The sequence below is a fragment of the Dreissena polymorpha genome, chromosome 15, assembly GCF_020536995.1.
Source record: "Dreissena polymorpha isolate Duluth1 chromosome 15, UMN_Dpol_1.0, whole genome shotgun sequence".
NCBI classification, from domain to species: domain Eukaryota; kingdom Metazoa; phylum Mollusca; class Bivalvia; order Myida; family Dreissenidae; genus Dreissena; species Dreissena polymorpha.
The window spans coordinates 35,284,369-35,304,932 of NC_068369.1; the positions used below are offsets into that span (position 1 = coordinate 35,284,369).

The 20,564-nt window shown below is 35.5% G+C and overlaps 1 protein-coding gene across 5 annotated transcripts in view; it reads left to right on the forward strand.

Moving 5' to 3' along the window:
• LOC127861176 (protein TANC2-like) overlaps positions 1-20,564 on the forward strand; it is a 222,949-nt gene that overhangs the window by 72,663 nt on the left and 129,722 nt on the right. Inside the window, exon 1 of one of the 5 annotated variants that reach the window (XM_052399568.1) lies at positions 6,178-6,306. The exons of 3 other annotated variants lie outside the window; for them this stretch is intronic. The gene's annotated coding sequence lies outside the window, so the exon portion shown is untranslated. Of the gene's footprint in view, positions 1-6,177; positions 6,307-16,683; positions 16,707-20,564 lie in introns of those variants that run through there. One more of the 5 variants, XM_052399570.1, reaches the window with a different exon arrangement.

Genomic DNA, 20,564 nt, shown 5'->3' on the forward strand with positions numbered 1-20,564 from the left:
CAGAATACTCCTGTTAAGGCTACATGGAACTGAACGATAACTGTATCATGTAACAAAAAAAATCACACTACATTTCTTTTTCGAACTCCAATTATATAATGAAATTAGATATTGGACAACTGACAGTTTGTTTTTATTGCAGTCTCCAAAATATTTGTGGTCAAAATCATGAGGATTTGGCCGTAATATACTTTTTGACTTTTGGGATCACATGACAGCCTTTTAAAGGCATATAAACACATGATTGGACAAAAAAAGTGCCATTGCAAAAAATGATTTTAAGTGTGGGCACCACTGGCCAGCTATGCTAAAACTAGTAATATGTTTGATCACTTTCAATTTTTGATTAATTATTATTGTATGCTTGACGAAAAATGTCAAGTTTTCTACCTATCAAGATATTCTTCCATTTTTGAATTGCAAATACCGCAGTATTAAAATATTCATATGCATGGAGTTAAGGACACCAAAAATTATTGATTTCACAGATCAATAGGTTTTTTCACTTGTACTAAATATGCATTTTAATATCAAAAGCAAATTTGCTCTGGTAATAATCTTGACAAGCGGTCTCTGTACACTCTCCCATGATTGATTGTTTTTTTGGAAGAAAATGTCTTTGTTTGTTTAGTTGGGTTTTCCGCAGTTATCACCAATATTTCAGTCGTTTCACTGAGGACAGTTAGCAGTCCACACAGGCTAATCAGGGATACCACTTTCCGCTTTTATGATATTTTTCGTTTCAAGAAAGTGTCTTATTAGCAAAAATCTAGTTTAGGCGGAAAGTGTCGTCCCTGAATAGCCTGTGTAGCACAGGCTAATCTGGGACGACACTTGACGTACATGCATTAAACCCCCTTTTCACAGAGCGCGGCCAATATATATATATATATTGTCAATAAATCAGAAATATGGGCCCTTTCAAAACATGTTGTTAACAGGTTAACTCTTTCCCACTGAGAAGCAAAGTTAAAATGGCTATGTACAAACAGCATAAAACCAGAACAGCCTTGCTGCTCATCAGTATCTTAGGTCTGGAAATGAAGCCTTTTAAACTTGATTATAGTAAGATTGGAATATAGTTAGAAAGGCCTTTCTTTAAATTTAACTTTCTGAGGGACTACAAATTCGTCAAAATATGTATCTAAGTGGTGAAGGGTTAAACAGATATATGGATATCAATAAATCGGAAATATGGGTCCTATCAAAACACACTGTTAGCAGGTTAAATGACTCATGAGGGGCTTTATTTGGGCTCCAACAGGATTTAGGGAAACCATTGTCGGGATCACAATTAAGAGGTTATCATAATCTCAATCATAATAATTTTCATCATCATCATTACTATCAGCATCATTACTATCAGCATCATCAGCGGAAGAATCTCCACCAATGTTGATCATACCTCAATTGGTTTTACAGTAATTATTAAGTAATGTTTTGGCAAAAGTTGACTTGTCCTTTTAGATTATGTTATAATTTAAGCTTGCCCTGGTTTGAACATTTTAATTTGCCATGCCCATATCACAGTCACATTCATTATAAACATTGTATTGGTCAATATCGTTTTAAACTTTCAAATTCAGTTTTGTTAACCTGTCACTTAACATTTAGAATATGATGAAAAGAAAGCTGACCACATACTTTCTTGTTATGGCCCATCATGTAATGAATAACTATTTTCATCCCATACATATGTCGTAATTTATTGTAATGTATACCATTGTATAAATGTCAAAGTAAATAATATGTCTTTGGTATGCATTCACTGCCATAACAGCTAGGTGATTAGTTATGCAAACATTACACCATTAACATAATATGTCATTTCATAAATAATTAAGGTGTTCAGGTTCCAGTAAGGTTATAAACGGAATATTAAAATTGTCTCAAATAAAAGATGTATGTGCTTTATTTCCACATTCTTTGTTGACCACCCTATTATGCTGAAAATAAACCAATTAATATTCTTTTGACAAAAAATACCATCAAATGTTTTATTACTCTGTTATTGGCATAAAGCCTTGTAATTTGCATAACTTTTCATACGTACATGTACCATAAATCCTATATTAAACGCGACTGACCTAATACCCCCACCTCAAATACAAATTTCATACTAAATAACTGATTTAATTACACAGTAAATTCAACAAGATGACCTAGGAACTCTTTGACTGAAATGTTATAATAATGAGCTTCACAGTCAAATTATCAAAATTTTCTAATAATTGTATTAATACAATTTTTCTATTATTTTGAATAATATTAATTGCCCTCCCCCCCCTTCTTAAGAAAATGTTAGACTCCACCCCCCCCCCCCTCCCTTCCCCGGCATTTATTAGGGGATATACGGTATGTCAAGTTAGTAGGGAATTGAAAATCTTGACCTTGAATATGAAAACCAAGTCTTGGTTTAGTTTTTATTATAAACTTCCATTTAGTTTTCTCTTTAATTCCTTTAATTCCTTTTAAATTCAAGAAGAAAAAAGTCTGAATACACTTTTTCAAAAGTTATATGTATGAGTCTGAACGAGTTTTAGTGAAAAGTTATTTAAGCGAAAATGTGTATTTAAAGTGAAAATATCTATTTCTTTAATGAAAATTCAACACAAGTGTTAAAAAATTCCATGCTTGTTTTGGTTGATTTCACATGATAAAATGCAAGAGACATAATGTTTGGTACAGCAGTTTCGGCTGAGGTGTGAATTTAAAAAATTATATTTTTATGCCCCCCTTCGAAGAAGAGGGGGTATATTATTTTGCACATGTCGGTCGGTCCGTCTGTCGGTCCGTCGACCAGGTGGTTTCCGTATGATAACTCAAGAACGCTTAGGCCTAGGATCATGAAACTTCATATGTACATTGATCATGACTGGCAGATGACCCCTATTTATTTTCAGGTCACTAGGTCAAAGGTCAAGGTCTCAGTGTCTCGAAATAGTAAAATGGTTTCCGGATGATAACTCATGAATGCTTACGACTAGGATCATGTAACTTCATATGTACATTGATCATGATCGGCAGATTACCCCTATTGATTTTCAGGTCACTAGGTCAAAGGTCAAGGTCACAGTGACTCGAAATAGTAAAATGGTTTCCGGATGATAACTCAAGAATGCTTACGCCGAGGATCATGAAACTTCATAGGTACATTGATCATGACTGGAAAATGACCCCTATTGATTTTCAGGTCACTAGGTCAAAGGTCAAGGTCACAGTGACTCGAAATAGTAAAATGGTTTCTGGATGATAACCCAAGAATGCTTACACCTAAGATCATGAAACTTCATAGGTACATTGATCATGACTGACAAATGACCCCTATTGATTTTCAGGACACTAGGTCAAAGTTAAAGGTCACAGTGACTAGGAACAGTAAAATGGTTTCTGGATGATAACTCAAGAATGCTTACGCCTAGGATCATGAAACTTCATAGGAACATTGATCATGACTCACAGATGACCCCTATTGATTTTCAGGTCACTAGGTCAAAGGTCAAGGTCACTGTGACCAAAAATAGTAAAATGGTTTCCGGATGATAACTCAAGAATGCTTATGCCTAGGATCATGAAACTTGATAGGTAGATTTATCATGACTCGCAGATGACCCCTATTGATTTTCAGGTCACTAGGTCAAAGGTCAAGGTCACGGTGACCTGAAATGATAAAATGGATTCCGAATGATAACTCAAGAAGGCTTATGCCAAGGATCATGAAACTTCATAGGTACATTGATCATGACTTGCAGATGACCCCTATTGATTTTCAGGTCACTAGATCAAAGGTCAAGGTCATGGTGACCGGAAATAGTCAAATGGTTTCCGGATGATAACTCAAGAACGCTTATGCCTAGGATCATGAAACTTCATAGGTACATTGATCATGACTCGAAAATGACCCCTATTGATTTTCAGGTCACTAGGTCAAAGGTCAAGATGACCCGAAATAGTAAAATGGTTTCTGGATGATAACTCAAAAATGCTTATGCCTAAAATCATGAAACTTGATAGGTAGATTGATCATGACTCGCAGATGACCCCTATTGATTTTGAGGTCACTAGGTCAAAGGTCAAGGTCATGGTGACCCGAAATAGTAAAATGGTTTCCGGATGATAACTCAAGAACGCTTATGCCTAGGATCATGAAACTTGATAGGTAGATTTATCATGACTCGCAGATGACCCCTATTGATTTTCAGGTCACTAGGTCAAAGGTCAAGGTCACGGTGACCTGAAATGATAAAATGGATTCTGAATGATAACTCAAGAACGCTTATGCCAAGGATCATGAAACTTCATAGGTACATTGATCATGACTTGCAGATGACCCCTATTGATTTTCAGGTCACTAGATCAAAGGTCAAGGTCATGGTGACCGGAAATAGTCAAATGGTTTCCGGATGATAACTCAAGAACGCTTATGCCTAGGATCATGAAACTTCATAGGTACATTGATCATGACTCAAAAATGACCCCTATTGATTTTCAGGTCACTAGGTCAAAGGTCAAGATGACCCGAAATAGTAAAATGGTTTCTGGATGATAACTCAAAAATGCTTATGCCTAAAATCATGAAACTTGATAGGTAGATTGATCATGACTCGCAGATGACCCCTATTGATTTTGAGGTCACTAGGTCAAAGGTCAAGGTCATGGTGACCCGAAATAGTAAAATGGTTTCCGGATGATAACTCAAGAACGCTTATGCCTAGGATCATGAAACTTGATAGGTCATTGATCATGACTGGTAGATGACCCCTACTGATTTTCAGGTCACTAGGTCAAAAGTCAAGGTCATGGTGACCTGAAATAGTAAAATGTTTTCCCGATTATAACTCAAGAAAGCTAATGGCTAGGATCATGAAACTTCATAGGTACATTGATCATGACTCGCAGATGACCCCTATCGATTTTCAGGTCAATGACAAAAAACATATTCACACAATGGCTGTCACTACAACTGAGAGCCCATATGGGGGCATGCATGTTTTACAAACAGCCCTTGTTTAAATGAAGTCTTAGCAAAAGGTGGAAAGTGTCCTCCCTGATAAGCCTGTGGGGACTGCACAAGCTAATCTTGGACAACACTTTAATCACGTGCATTAAGTCCCATTTTCCCGAAGCATGGCTCTATTTCTCCATCTAATTCAGCAACCATGTGTGAAATTTTGTGAAGTGTGTAATCTTATCTCTACTGACAAAAGTTATGATATCAATCATGAAGATCATTAGCCTATTTTTAAAGGGACCTTTTCATGTTTAGTAAAATTGAAAATTTAAAAAAAAAAAAGTTTCAGATATGCAATTTTTTATGTAGTTATGATATTTGCGAGGAAATAGTTTAAATACTAAACATTTACTTTGCTTGAAATTAGCCATTATAAGCATCTTTTGACGATTTAAAAACCTGAAAATTATCAAGAGTTACAAACAGGAAACGATTTAATAATTTTGAAAATGTAATGGTTCTGTTTCGTGACAATACATGGTTTGCCTTCAAAAGTAAAAAATACATTACTCACTGTATTAGCACGGATTGCTGAGTGGTTCCAGTGCTCGACACTTACTCCTAAGGTCAGTGGTTGGAGCCCAGTTGAGGTTTTCTTTTTGTGTCCCCAAAGGAGGGCATATAGTGATCAGACTGTCCGCCCGTCCGTCTGTCTGTTCATCCGTCTGTCCGTAACACTTTTGCGTTAAGGTTTCGAAAATGCTCATAACTTCTTTGTTGCTTCAGATATAACGTTCATATTTGGCATGCATGTGTAAATGGACAAGGCCTTTCCATACGCACACAAATTTTTACCCCTTTAACCTTGACCTTGAACTAAGGGTCTGCGTTTAGGTTTTGAAATCTGCGTTTAGGTTTTGAAAAAGCGTTTTTCGGGGGCATATGTCTTCCGATGGAGACAGCTCTTGTTTTCTTTAATTGTATCCTTGTTTTTTATACTGGAGCAATTGATTTGTAATTAACATGTATACATATATCACTTTTAAGCATTTAATCACAAACTTCAGTACATGCCAAAATCTGTGAAAAGGTCTCTTTTAAGACTGATATAGTGCAATAATTCTTTTATCAGAAGTGAGACGCGTGGGAACATTTTTAAGCAATGGAAGATAATTTCTTCCTTTGGTCATTGACAGATAATATTCAATGTTAATAACCCAACAATTATCTTCCTAAATAATAATCACAGAGTGCTGTGTTTAATTGGTGCTGTTAGAACATTTTCAGAGTTTTGTTAACTGAAAATTGTTTTCGTTTGTGTTTGTGTGGTATATTGAGCTCTGGATTTACAAGTGGTTGGTATGATTATTATTAATTATTGATTGTCAAATTTGTATGACAGAATGACAGGCATTTATTGAGTGCATTTTGATGTTATAATTTGGGGTGTATTAATGGTTAACCAATTATATGTTGGAATACAAATTTAATATTTAAATGTTAGATTTGTTCTAACTTGAATTTACAATTTGGCCATGTTATGTGAAAATGGGGTTTCATGCATGTACGAAAATTGTTGTCCCAGATTAGCCAGTGCAGTCCACACAGGCTAATCAGGAACGGCACTTTCCGCTTTTATGGTATTTTTTGTCACAAGAAAGGCTCTTCTTAGCAAAAATCCAGTTAAGGCGGAAAGTGTGGTTCCTGAGTAGCCTGTGTAGACTGCACAGGCTGATCTGGCACGACTATTTATGCACTTGCATTAAACTCCCTCTTCACAGGGCAAGGTTCACTTATGTTAACAAACACATCCCAAATCAGTGCTTATGCATGTTATTAAAGGGATCTTCTCACGCTTTGGTAAATTGACAAAATTGAAAAAAGTTGTTTCAGATTCGCAAATTTTCGTTTTAGTTATGATATTTGTGAGGAAACAGTAATACTGAACATTTACCATGGTCTAATATAGCCATTATATGCATCTTTTGACGATTTTAAAATCTAAAAATTATAAAGCGTTGCAACGCGAAACGATTAATTAATAATTTGGAGAGTTCTGTTTTTGTCGTTAAATTTTGTGAAACTATGAAGATTGCTTATATAAGGTATAAAATACATCATGTATATGTACACGGCGGAATAGCTCAGTAGGCTAAAGCGTTTTTACTTCAGGACTCTGGCAGGACTCCAGGGGTCACTGGTTCGAAACCTGGTCCGGGCAATGTTCTTTTCCTTTTTTTAATTTTATTCTTGATTTTTTACTGGAGCTTTTACGATCCAATGTTTACATTTATCGATATAAAGCATTTAATGAATAAGTTAAAAAATGCCAAAATCTGTGAAAAGGCCCCTTTAAAGTATCACATAGAGAATGCAATTCTTTGTTAAAAGTTGTTTTATTTCCTAAATTAAAAAAAAAAAATAAGCACAAATTTGTTTTTAGTGTTTTTCTTTTGGGGTTGGGGTAAATAAAAAACTAGTAGGAAAATTTATCACCAGTTTCTTTCATAAAGAAAGTTGTGATGACCAATGACTGATTCTTGTATGATGACTCAATCTTATAAATTGCAACTTCCTCAAGTTTTATTATGAATGACACTTGAAGGTTAAAATCATAAAAATAAATTATTCTACCACAAAAGTTGTTGATATTGGTCAAATGTTAAGCAGCCCCTGAATTATCTACCCTAATGGTACTTAACAGTACTTAAAGCCTTTGTAAGTTGGTATTGTTGACAAATCGGTTTTGCGGTAAGATATTGAAACCTTGTTACTTTGTTCACCTGACCCATTACTGCCCAATGAGTGTGTATTTAGTTCTCGATTGCTAATTGATTCTTATAGAGAGTTACAATTTTACAATGGAGTTTTAACTTGCTTATGTTTGAGTAAATTATTTATAATAATTTTCTTTGGTCTGATATTTATTTGCTAATCTCTGATTGTGCAATTTTTATTTGCTTCATGATTGTATATATATATTATGACTAGTTGGCGTTTAAACGGATTTGCACAAGTCCTTCAACTTTTTCTGAAAGGATAGCTATTTAAATTGTATTATGTTTGGAAATGAATTTCTTGTTGAAGTAGTTTAAGTATAAGTCTGACGGTAATTTTTTGTATCACTCTGAACAAGCCAATCATTCAAAGAATGAAAAAAAACATGCATGGATGAAATCAATAAAATTTCTACAGATTGTACTTCTCTCAATCATCATCATCATCAATCCCTTGACCAGTTTGGCCGCTGGGGTTAAATGAGGGATGACTGATACAGGAATCCTCCTCCAGTCAGGTCTGTTGTGTGAAGTCTCTCTAAATAAAGAACGGAATACCGCCAGGGCCATCGTGGCTACACATTACAATCCAGAGGGCCTTAATGTGATAGTGCGGTAGTACGATGGCGACATGCGATAGTACGATTGCGATAATGCGACAGACTACGATGACGACAATGCAACAGTGGGACAATACGATGGTGACAGTGCGACAGTAGGATAGCAACAATGAGATGAACACCATGACAACATGACTATCGCATTGTCGCCATCATACTATCGCATTGTCGCCATCATACTATCGCATTGTCGCCATCGCACTATCGCATTGTCGCTCTCTGGATTTTAATGTGTAACCGGTACGATGGCCCTAACAGTATTCTGTAATAAAGAGACTTTAAACATGGGATTATTCAGTAACATTTAAACTAGGCCAAGTTTCCCCAGAGCAAGGCTTGATTTGTCATCATTTAATAAACTTTCATTTAACAGTGATGATAATGGCTATGTCTGGGAGAATTATGTAAATTTGCAATGATGCAGTAAAATTGGTCTTGATGGTACCCCCATTCTTGGACCTTATGTTGCCTTTGCAATGATGCAGTAAAATTGGTCTTGATGGTACCCCCATTATTGGACCTTATAATGCCTTTGCAATGATGCAGTAAAATTGGTCTTGATGGTACCCCCATTCTTGGACCTTATGTTGCCTTTGCAATCATGCAGTAAAATTGGTCTTGATGGTACCCACATTCTTGGACCTTATGTTGCCTTTGCACTGATGCAGTAAAATTGGTCTTGATGGTACCCCCATTCTTGGATCTTATGTTGCCTTTGCAATGATGCAGTAAAATTGGTCTTGATGGTACCCCCATTATTGGACCTTATGTTGCCTTTGCACTGATGCAGTAAAATTGGTCTTGATGGTACCAACATTCTTGGACCTTATGTTGCTTTTGCACTGATGCAGTAAAATTGGTCTTGATGGTACCAACATTCTTGGACCTTATGTTGCTTTTGCAATGATGCAGTAAAATCAGTAGAGTTTAAGCAGCGACAAAGTGACGCCCCATTAGCAGTGATTGGCAGAGTTCTTCTGCAGACTCCTCTTGAGGTCAATACAGGCAGGGCTGGCAGAGGGGGGGGGGCATGACAGGATTGGTGTGGTTAACCCTTTGCATGCTGGGAAATTTGTCGTCTGCTAAAATGTTGTCTGCTGAATTTCTTTAAAAAAAATCAAAGAATACTATCAGAATAGCAAACAGTTTGGATCCTGATGAAACGCCACATTCTGTGGCGTCTCATCTGGATCCAAACTGTGTGCAAAGGCCTTCAAAATTCGGTTCCAGCATTGAAAGAGTTAACCCTTTCCCCCACTCAGAAGCAAAGTGAAAATGGCTATTTGCAAACAGCATAAAACCAGAACAGTCTGCGAGTTACTTGCAGACTGTTCAGGTTTTATGCTGTTTGTTTCTCCTCAGTATCTAAGGGTTGGAAATGAAGCCTTTAAAACTTGCATATAGAAAGAAAGGTCTGTAATTTAATTTGACTTTCTACGGGACTTACACATGCGTCAAAATACGTATCTAAGTGGTAAAGGGTTAAGCACTGGTCGCTATTGAACCTAAAACATGTCATGGTGTCTGGAATGAGGAAGCAAGTACAAAATATATTGTTAAGTACAAGAGACGTGCATCATGATACCAACCTAAACCCATTCACCAGTCAGATACATGCTTGTAGTCCTTAAGAAAAATTCAATTTAAGATTTTTATGTCCCCCACTATAGTAGTGGGGGACATACTGATTTGCCCTGTCTGTCTGTCTGTTGGTCTGTTGGTCTGTCTGTTGGTCTGTTTGCGCCAACTTTAACATTTTGCAATAACTTTTGCTATATTGAAGATAGCAACTTCATATTTGGCATGCATGTGTATCTCATGAAGCTGCACATTTTGAGTGGTGAAAGGTCAAGGTCAAGGTCATTCTTCAAGGTCAGAGGTCAAATATATGTGGCCAAAATCGCTCATTTTATGAATACTTTTGCAATATTGAAGATAGCAACTTGATATTTCGCATGCATGTGTATCTCATGGAGCTGCACATTTTGAGTGGTGAAAGTTCAAGGTCAAGGTCATCCTTCACAAGGTCAAGGTCATCCTACAAGGTCAAACATCATATAGGGGGACATTGTGTTTCACAAACACATCTTGTTCTTATTAGATTCAAGTTTTAAAGGCTCCATTTCCAATCCTAAGAAAATGATGAGCAGCAGTTACAGCATAAAACCTGAATACCCTGTGAGTTTCTCACCAGTAACTTCAGTTACTTTCAGGATGTTCTTGCTTTATGCTAGTAACATATTGCCATTTTTACCTTGCTTCTGAGTGAGACAGGGTTATTAGATGGTCGCTTTAGCGACCGTCTAATGTGCTTGATGTAAAATTCAGGTCGATACGGCCTGGGTATGATTAGCCCAATTCCCGCTTACACTACGCGCGAAGAAAGAGTTGTATAATTTATGCAAGAGGTTTGAGTTCTCCAATTATGTTTATTCACAAATGGAAACATTATATTAATATCGTGTTAAATGCAATAGTTTCGAATGGTGTTTTATAGAAAAGAATAAAAAAAACAATGATCGTATTGCACGTGTCGCGGAGGAGATTGTTTATGAATGATTAAAATAGTCCACTTTCTGCTGCGTCTGCGTGACGTAGTATTTTCGCTCATCTCATTCATAAATCTGAGGCTGGCGATAAACAAAGGGGAGTCCGGGTGAGAATTACGCACTAGTATAAGGTTACGCTTGTTTATATTCACAGGTCTCAATTAATAACACGTTGACCACGAGTTCAACAATTATTACCGGGATACGATAGACAACATAAAAATGATTCATTATCGCTGAAACTGTTAAAAAACATTTAAATATAACAAGAATATTCTCTAAAAAATGTAGTCTTGCTGTTTTGAAATAAGGTTTGGAATTTTGGTTTCTAAATAACTTAATTAAAAACAAAAGTTTAATTATAGTGTTTTTTACTTTTAGTCGCATATTTACCGCATTATAATGTGTGTTATAATAGGCAAACCGTACATTAGTAAAATTCAATCTGCCTTCGCACATAGAAGGAATGGGTCAATTAGGTGCTGCGTTTCCTTTGCTTACTTCAGTTAGAGGTCAATTCTTTACGTAAAAGCAATCACAAGGCCCCGGCTTCAGAGAAATTGCGGAGCGTTCTTACATAATTAAAGTCGTAGTCGCATGGTATTTGCGTTTAGCGTCCTATTTGGTCACGTGGTTCTTTTTCGCGGGTGTTTTGGCATTCATGATATGAGGCTATTAATAGATGCGCCTGTCGATAAACAAAGGAAAGTTTACGGGCGATAACAACGCAATAGGTTACGCTCTCACATACAACTCAATGACGTAGTACAGGTCGTAAATTGAGAGATTTGGGAAAAAGTTGACGCTTATTATATTCTCAATTATAAACGTTGAACAACAATAACTTCAGCGATACGATAGACTAAAAAAAATCATAATCGCTTAACCCGAATATAACAAATAATTTATAATAATAATACGAATGACCTGTTTCATAACCTCGTTGAAGCTACTACATCGGGTATTTCTGGAAAGCGTTCTTGGTTCTCAACACATAGCGGCGATCTTTTGTATTTACGGGTGCTAGCAACGCAATAGTAGAAGCTTAGTAGAAGGGTTAGCTTATTTATATTCACAGTTTTCAATACATTGACAGTTGGATATGAGTTCATCAATTACTCAGGCATACTATAGGCAACCTCGAAAATGCTTTATAATCGCTAAAACCGAAAACAACTAAATATATTATATTAAATATATTTATAACAATACATGTCTTTTAAAAATGTAGTCGGCGTATACGCCGACTTTGAAATAAAGTTAGCAATTTTCTTTTCTAAATAATTGAATACAAATAAACAAAAGTTAAACTATTGTGTTGTCTTTTTCACTTGTAAGCTGCATATTCACCGCATGAAATGTGTGTTAGCATTGTCAAACCACACATTAGTGTGAGTAAATAAAAAATATACTACGGGAGAGCACTTCATATGTGTCCTCATATGCGTTGTTATGAGTATCTTTCTTCATTATCGAAATATATCGTATGTTTATATTTGATTTAAACGCAGTTTTCTTTCGTCACATTTAAATCACACGTCAATAGCGCCGTCATGCGAAAATGGGTCTTATGCGTTTCGGCAAGCGTTTGTTAAACCCAACATGTGCTCTTGCGCAGTCAGGCCATAGGCGACGCTGTTCGCTTTAAAATCACTCAATATGTTATGTTTCTCCTTACCAGAAGGAGGGATAGCTGAGTGGGCTATTTATATGATGGGCGCATATGGAATAAGACCCATTTTCGCATGACGAGGGTCATTACAAATCTCATTGCGAATTGAAAATCCCACATTTAAAAACAATGCTTTTTGATACAAAATTGAATTCAAAATAGCAAACTTGTTAATAATAGCAGCCTATCGACGCATTAAGGAATGATTTCCAGACGTGCTGACCAAGTACGGCAAACATTGTGGTATGATAATTAAACGATTTTTACTTATCGTGACACTATACTATTTCGCTAATGATTGTTTTCTCATCTTGGAGGCGAAATTGATATTCTGCGAGATGGATTGTAACGCGTAATTGTAACAGGGCCACAATTTGTGTCGTTTGAGCATACAGAGAGTAGTCCGGAATTCCTTACACTGAACAGTGCTACATCCTTTGAATTGAGCACATACGCAGTGATGTAGCAAAAATTCAGAGGTTGTATCTCGAATCAGCTTATTAAATATTCGAAAATATTCATGCGTGTCTGTTGGCGTTATGTTAAAGTCACTAAGATGAAAACTAAAACAGCTTCGCCTAAAAGCGCATTAGTGCTCTATACCTATGTTTATGTTAGCGTTGTTGACACCGTGTGAACTGCTCGGGTAACAAGTAAAGCATAAACAGCAATGTTTATATACTTTTATTCCTCCATATACAAGATACGAAGATTATTGTATATTTTGAATTTGTATATGGTGTCAAAAATCAAAAGTTTTGTACACGGAACTTTCATTATGAATTTATATTCTTGGTGAGATAGTCATTTGATATTAGAAAAAATATTCCTTTAATATGATGGTGACTGCAAATTTTCTTTATATTAAGTTCTCATTACCATTTTCATCATACTTTCTTTGCTTTCAGAACTTCCAAAAAAGCATGCTGTTTTTATTTTGTCTTAGTTATTTCTATGAAATAATAAGGATGATAAAAAGTGCACACAAAACTCGACCCGTGCGCTATGACACACACTTTTTAAAGTTGAATGGCGTGTGTGCATTTCAAACTTGCGATTGATTTTGAAAAATGAATTGCGTGTTAAATTATGCAATAGCGAATATCTTCAGTGCCTTCAGCGCTTTGATTTATAAAAGGGGATTGGTGATGCAGTGTAAATTACTGAACTTTAAAGAAGGAGGTGCCAATGTGAGTCCCCGACTGGCTTTTCACTTTTCATGGATGGAAATGTCTGATGTATATATTTTGTTCTGTGAAGTATGGAAATAAGTATTTTACGGTCCATAGAATATCTTAAAATTAAATAATTACAATACTTTATGCCTTAATTGCACATGTAGATAATAATTCTGCAATAAATAGGATTACATTACTTTGATTGTCTTTAATTACGATAGATAAAGTTTTGATGACTTTTGGTATCCACTGATGTAAGAATGTTGTAATAAAAACCTTGATTTTAAAAGTTTAGCAGAAGGAACATACATGTTACATATCTGAACCAGTTTCTTAATGGCCTACATGCATCGGATGGGGGGAGAGGAGGAGGAAAGAGGGGGGTCTTATCTAAATTAATATTTTTCTTAGATCTTTTTCTTAGATAAACATGGCGCTTGATGGAAGATTGAAGTGGTAAAAAAGTATATTTATTGCCTCAGAATTAATTTGAAAATTGAGTACAGGAAACAGGTGCTTTGTAGTGCTTTGTTGCTGAGTTGTTGGTAAAGCGTTTAAAAATTGTATCTTGTATAGGAAAGTTTAAACACATACAACAGTTTTGAACTCAACACTTGAAGAGCATTTGTGACCAAGGTTGTGGGCTTTATGCTATTATGTAATATAATTCAGGGGAGGGGGCATGTATTCCAATGAGCCTTGTTCTGGGAAAACAGGTCTAAATGGATATTAAAGTGTCCTCCCAGATTAGCCTGTGCAGTCCATACAGGCTTATCAGAGATAACACTTGCCATCTGGATTTTCACTTAGAAGACTCTCCCCCCCTTAAACAAAAAATATCAACATAAAAGCCCTGATAAACATGTGTGGACTGTGCCGGCAAATCTGGAACAACACATAAAGAACATGCTTTAAGCCCCATTTTCCCAAAACATGGCTGATATCATATGGTGCTTGTCAGGCTCCTGTTTGAGCTAGATTCTGTATAAGGCATTGGCTGGCACATAAGCAATAAATATTGGCTTACACGAAATTGAACCGCTCTCTGGGTACAGGAGGCTTAACCCTTTGCATGCTGGGAAATTTGTCTGCTAAAATGTTGTCTGCTGAATTTCTAAAATAAGCATTTTCTTCGATTTTTTTTCAAAGAATACTATCAGAATAGCAAACAGTTTGGATTCAGATGAGACGTCACGTTCTGTGGCGTCTTATCTGGATCCAAACTGTTTGCAAAGGCCTTCATAATTCGGTTCCAGCACTGAAAGAGTTAATTAATTCATGTGCGTAAATTGTAAAGTGTTGCCACAGATAATCAGGTTGAACACTTTGAAATTTTTATGGAACTTTTTAAATTTTTAAACTTCAAAATAAAAATCCAGTTAAGGTCTAAAGTGTCATGTTCAAGGAATGTAAAGAAAGCTATCATGTTTAACAGGGCACGAGTAGGGGTCTGGTTAGCCTCAGCCCCTGCCAGCCATTGTTCTGGCACGCTTTGTTTCCGCTTGGTGAAAGCCAGGCTGGCATATCAGCATTTGTCTACTCTTATTATAAAGTTTGTTAAATTAAATGTTTTTAATGTCACAAACTCAGAAAATAACTCTTAAGTGAATGTGAAATTAATGAGCTCAAAGTGGAGTATGTTTTTTAAAATTGATTGACCAGAATATTGAAATTTAAAGTTTAAATTATTCATAGATGCTTAGAGAAATCTGTAACCCAAATGAAATTCACACAATTTGAGGTATTTGTAATATCTTCGATGTTTATACCCCCAAAGGTGTGCATATAGTGATCGCATTTCAGTCCATCTGTCTGTCCGTACGTCTGTCTGTCTGTCACACTTTGCGTTTAGGTTTCAAAAAATGCTCATAACTTCTATGTCGCTTCAGATGTATCTTTTATATTTGGTATGCATGTGTATATGGACAAGGCCTTTCTATACGCACACAAATGTTGACCCCTTTGACCTTAACCTTTAACTTAGGGTCCGCCTTTAGGTTTCGATATCTGCGTTTAGGTTTCGAAAAAGTGTTTTTTGGGGGCATATGTCATCCTATGGTGACAGCTCTTGTTTTAATTCTATTTTGATTTGAGCAAACTCATCTGACATGTTATAAATTATGAGATGATAAGTTACCAAGCCAACTATTAAGTAAATGTATTATGTTATCTGTTTCTAACTAATTGCATGAAAATCTTTGGCACTGCTGGCCAAGATTTCAGTTACAAAATTTATCACAATTTTATAATGAACCCCTCAGTAACAAGTCTAAGAAGAAACAAATGTTTAATGGTAAATTTATGCACTGTTTAAACTGTTCTTAAATGATATAATGTGACAACATTATGCTCACCAGATTTTGAACAATTGTTCCTAATTTGTGCCAATTAGGGGTCTCCCATTAGACAGCCCCGTTTATCAGCCCTGACGCATTTAACAGGGAGCCCATGCCAGATGGTAATTTACTGCGAAAAAGGGGCTGGCCCCTTAATTTATCACCTAGTGTCTGATTTACTGGGAGGGGTTGTGGTTTGCGGTTTTTACAGACAGACAGTTCACACAGATTCTGCGGAACCAGTGCTTGGAAACTTTGGTGGTGAAATGCTGTAAATGCTGGTGTTCCAGTAACAGACTGTTATCAGAGAATATTCAGGGACTCAATAATGTTGCAAGGTTTTAGAGAGGCTTTATAAATATTTCACATATTTGTGGCACGTTTTTTTTTCAGCAATAAAGTGGTCTTATTAAGGAAAAGCTTAATCTTAAATTGGATTATATGGCTAAATTGAATGAAGACATTTTAAAGATTTGTATTGTTGATTGATGGTAGTATCTGAAGAATAATTTCAGCTGTTATGTCGAAATTCCATTTAAGGTGTTTGTGTCAGTAAAGTGTTAAAATTGCTGCAAAAAAATATCGCTGGAATAACATTGCCACTGACTACAAGCATTAACCATGTATGTATTTCCCTTTTTTCCCACTTGTCTTGTGGTTTTTAAATCATCATTATAGCTTTTGCGTGATACATGATTATATATCACAGGCGATAGTGTTGACTATTGAAACTTTGGAAATAATATTGAACAGTAAAAATTGGCAATAATATTAAACATAACACATAGGCAATAGTATTAAATATAACACATTGGCAATAATATTGAATATAACACATTGGCCATTATATTGATCATAAAACATTGGCAATACAATTGAACATATATAAAAATATTGAACATATAACACATGCAATAATATTGACTATAAACATTGGCAATAATATTGAACATAAAGCATTGGCAATAATATTGAACATAAAACATTGGCAATAAAATTGAACATAAAGCATTGGCAATAATATTGAACAGAACAGACATTTGCAAATAAATTGTTCATAAAACATTGGCAATACTATTGAACGTTACACATTTGCAAATACATTCAGTATAAAAGAAAACATTTAACATAATACATTTCCAATTATGTTTTAACATCAAAGGCTTATATGGGATGACAAATTATGCACATGCATTAAACGTGGTTTTCCTGGAGCGTCGGATTATTTACATCAAATTCAGCTGCATAATGTAAATATAGGTCAGGTGAATTGGACCATGTTAAAAAAAATCTGGATGTAAAACGTTCAAATGAAATATGAAATAGGCTAGAATGTAAACAAAAGAATTAAATGTTTGTGTTTCACGCATAATGTGGATTTGTTACAGATGTTCGTGTATATATTTATATAACATGGTAAGTGAAAATAATGGTTTATGAATTTATAATTAATTATGTAATAATGATGTTTATAGAAATTGATCAATAATTTAAATAGGAAGATATTCCATTAAATGAAACTATTTGTGAATAAATTTTTCTGTACATATAAATAGTCCATATGTCTTATACAAAGGATCTGATTATACCATACTTGCTTAAAGTAAGACTGACTAATATATGAGACTTGTAAAACATCAACCTCGTTTTGGGAAAACAGGGCTTAAATGCATGTGCATGAAGTGTCAATCCAGATAAGCCTGTGCAAGCTAATCAGGGAGGACACTTTCCAGCACTTAATTTTGTGCAATTTTTATGTCCCCCACCACTGTAGTGGAGGACATATTGTTTTTGCCCTGTCTGTTGGTTGGTTTGTTGGTTTGTGTGATTGTTTGTCCAAACTAACATTTGCCATAACTTTGGAATATTGAAGATACCAACTTCATATTTGACATGCATGTATATCTTATGGAGCTGCACATTTTGAGTGGTAAAAAGTCAAGGTCAAGGTCATCCTTCATGGTCAAAGGTCAAATATATGGGGACATAGTGTTTCACAAACACATCGCTTGTTTGTTTGAAGAAAGTCACATCGAATCCAAAATCCAGTTTCGTCCAAGAGTAGCCTGTGCGGACTTCACAGGCTAATCTGAGATAACATTTAACGCACATGCATTAAGCCCAGTTTTCCCAGAACAATTTGTAGAGTTCAGTGTAAGATATTTTCAACTGAAAAAAATTGCCAACCCTATTTAAAGTGACAATTAAGTACCGTAAAAATGCAGTCATAAGTCTACCCGCTCATAAGTCGGGGGGTAAAAAAAGATACGAAAATCGGAGATTTTGAATATGTCCAAGTCATAAGTCGAGTCAGAAATTGTCCGTGCAAGAATTTCATAAACAGACGCAATTTTGAATGTACGGGAAGTTTTTATTCTATACATAGACCATGACATCAATACAGCACTGTGCGACGTAGACATAGCGGACACGTGTATTATGTACTGTGTTTAATATAATCAATACGATATATATTTAGGAAATCGTAAATAATATATGAAAATATAGACAAGCAAATCATAATGAACCACATAAAAACAAAGACAACATAGAAACCAGAACTTATATACATGTTCATCGTAATTTACACATCAAAGACATACGAAACACCAAACTCGCGTTCAGCAGCACTATTATTAATTGATTGCTCTGCAAATTCTATCACGTGTATTTTAAACGTATTGTCATACGCATGGCGTTGGCGTTTTCGAGGCATTTTCACAAATCAAATGTGTTAGTCAAATTAATAAATTATTATTATAAAGTTTGCACTAAATTGTCCACGCTAGTAATAATCCACAAACTTATAATCCGATGACACACTGTGATCACTGTAATCAAATCTTTGTACTTTTAATCTGACTATCAAAACAATTGATTAGTTCCTCGGTAAACACGTTTTTATGACAATGATTGACATAACCAATAGACTGCTAACTCCACCTTTGTTCTACATAACAGTTTCAAAGGCGGAGCTATGCACGTGCTCAAACATAATTGGACGATGACCAGTGAATAACAAACTCGCGATTGGTTAAACATGTCGCTTCACAAATTAATTTTTTTTATTTTATCGGCGAGAAGGGTGATGCTTTATGGCTTCTTGACAGGAAGCGGCTTTCCTTTGATGACGTCAAACTGTCAATTCACACAGGTTGCCAATTCTCGCTCTTCTTTAAAAATGACTCGATCTTTTGTTTACACGTTCAGTTGTAAAAAAAAAACACCGCTTACATGAAAACTTTGGATTAAATTATGAAAATAAAAACAAGGGAAATGTTGCGGCAAACTGTGGTTATATTAATTGGTAAGTATCAGTTAAAAGAGGAAATTTTGTGTGTCTTATTTCAACAAGTTTTCTATACAACAACAACAAAAACTTTATCCATTTCCGCGGGCGTCGATCTAAGTAGAATGTCATCATTTTTTTTCATGGGTCACGACCTCATAAGTCGAGACTGTAAATTTAATGAAAATTTTGAGGAAAAAAATCTCGACTTATGACTGCATTTTTACGGTATGTCATAAGATTTAGTGCATATTAAATTTGATAACAAAATGATTTCTTTATTCCATTAATTCTTAAGAGGGATCAAAGTGCTTAAGTTTTTGTTTCTTGATTATATCTGTAATTTCAAAGTATTGTGTATTATATCATACATAACAATATATTATATATAGTAATCTATCGTTGAACTATTAAAAGGCTGAAAAATACACTGGCAGTCGAGTCAGAATATTAACCAAAGTATGTTTGTGACACTTAAGGCCCATTTCAATTATTTTTAATAACTGACTACTTGAAGTATCAAACCAGTCTGATTTCCAAATGATTCATGGACTTGATTATTGATACCAGTCCAGGGTCAGGGGTCAATTTAACCTCTAGCCTCTCTGCCAGGGGTGGCACCATTTAAAGCTAAGGGGAGATTGTAATGAAATATTAGAGTCTTTGATTAGCAGGTAATAAAGATTGCGGACCTAATATGTTCCAGGCTGAATTAAGATGAATTATTGGTGCTAATAGCTGCAGGTGGCCATTTAATTGAAAGGTAATCAGATATTAAAGGGATGTGCTTCATTGGTGTTTATTGACAATTACTGGAGTAACAGAAATATTGAATATTGCTTGGTTTTAGGTGTTGTAATGGAGCCTTGTTGTGGGAAAATGGGGCTTAATGCATGTGCAATCTGGAAAGACTGGGCTTAATGCATGAGCATAAAGTGTTGTCCCAGATTGGCCTGTGCAGTCGGCACAGGTGCAGTCTGCACAGGCTTATCAGGGATGACACTTTCCACTTTTAAAGTATATTTTTTATGCCCCCTTTCGAAAAAAATAGGGCATATAGTGATCGGACTGTCCGTCTGTCTGTCTGTCCGTCTTTCTGTCACACTTTGCGTTTAGGTTTCGAAAAATGCTCATAACTTCGAAGTCCCTTGAGATATAACTTTCATATTTGGTATGCATGTGTATATAAACA